Source organism: Nycticebus coucang, chromosome 3 (assembly GCF_027406575.1).
Source record: "Nycticebus coucang isolate mNycCou1 chromosome 3, mNycCou1.pri, whole genome shotgun sequence".
Taxonomy (NCBI): domain Eukaryota; kingdom Metazoa; phylum Chordata; class Mammalia; order Primates; family Lorisidae; genus Nycticebus; species Nycticebus coucang.
In genome coordinates, this window is record NC_069782.1 from 90,927,864 (window position 1) to 90,929,326 (window position 1,463).

The following is a 1,463-nucleotide window of genomic DNA, read 5'->3' on the forward strand; positions in this document are numbered from 1 at the left end:
AGGAGTGGGAGCACCCTGCTCTCCCCTCCACCTCTCTCATTAGACCCTCAACTTGAATTGAAATAAGTTTTCTCCTATATGGGCATGCATTAGATAATCTACTGGCTTCATAGGAGTATACTGGATAAGTGTTTTTCCATTCTTGTGATACTTTACTAAGAAAAGTGTGTTTCAACTCCACCCAGGATATTATAAAAGATGTGAGGCAATCATCTTTTATAGCTGAATAGTATTCCATGGTGTGCATGTACCACAATTTGTTAATCTATTCCTGAGTTGATGGGCATTTAGGTTGTTTCAGTATCCTGGCAATTGGGGCGGTGCCTGTGGCTCAGTGAGTAGGCTACCAGCCCCATATACCAAGGGTGGTGGGTTCAAACCCGGCCCCCGCCAAACTGCAACAATAACAACAACAACAACAAAAAAAGATTCTCAATATCCTGGCAATTATAAATTGAGCTGCAATAAACAATCTAGTCCATATGATAAAGTGATTATTTTTCTTCTGGGTAGATGGCTAGTAGTGGGATTGTGGGGTCAAATGGGAGGTCTAATTTGAGATCTTTGAGGATTCTCCATACTTCTTTCCAAAGAGGCTGTATTAGTTTGCATTCCCACCAACAACATAAGAGTGTTCCACTCTCTCCACTTCCGTGCCAGCATCTGCAACTTTGGGACTTTGTGATGTGGGCTAATCTTACTGAGGTTAGGTGAGATCACAGGGTGCTCAGAAATTTCACAATGTGGAGGAAATGGATCAATTGGTTTTTGGAATCACATGGTTTTTATTTACTCAGGAATGATAGTTCTTGAGCAAATAAGGGCTGCTGTCAGCCACCAAGGCTGGTTCATTTTTCAGTGCGATCCCTTCTGAGATCGCACCTTTCCTTCCTGCCTAGGCTTGGGACATACTCCCCAGCTCAGCAACTTGAGCCTGCCTCTCTGTGTTGCATACTCAAAACTCTTCCAAAATCCTTTTCTAATCCCACACCCAATTTTTCATGGGCTTCTAGGGACATAGGGCATCTTATCTAAAAAAATGTTTCCATTCTCCTTCCTTAAATCCTCCATGAAGGAGACAAAAAGCAAAAATATTACCCCTTTAGCAATTCAGCTGCACTGGGGAAGTGGGTTTGCTTATGAACCACTTAGCTCTTGAAATCATATGTTCCTTAAAACAGTACATATTTTCAAAAAAATCATATATACCAAATTTTTAGTATCTGCCACAAGTCCTTCATATAAACTATGAGTTAAAATTTATTTACTAGTCCTGCCATTCTCAATAGAAAAATATTTTCTAACCTCCTATTATATATGGGCAAAACTTTCAACCCAAAGAGAAAAGCTACATAATCTCAACAGCTTCTTTATTCATAATTTAAAGATGACTCTTTTTTTTGAACATGTATAATTTATGTTTGTGCATTAATTCTGTAATTAATGATTATAAAATACATCAA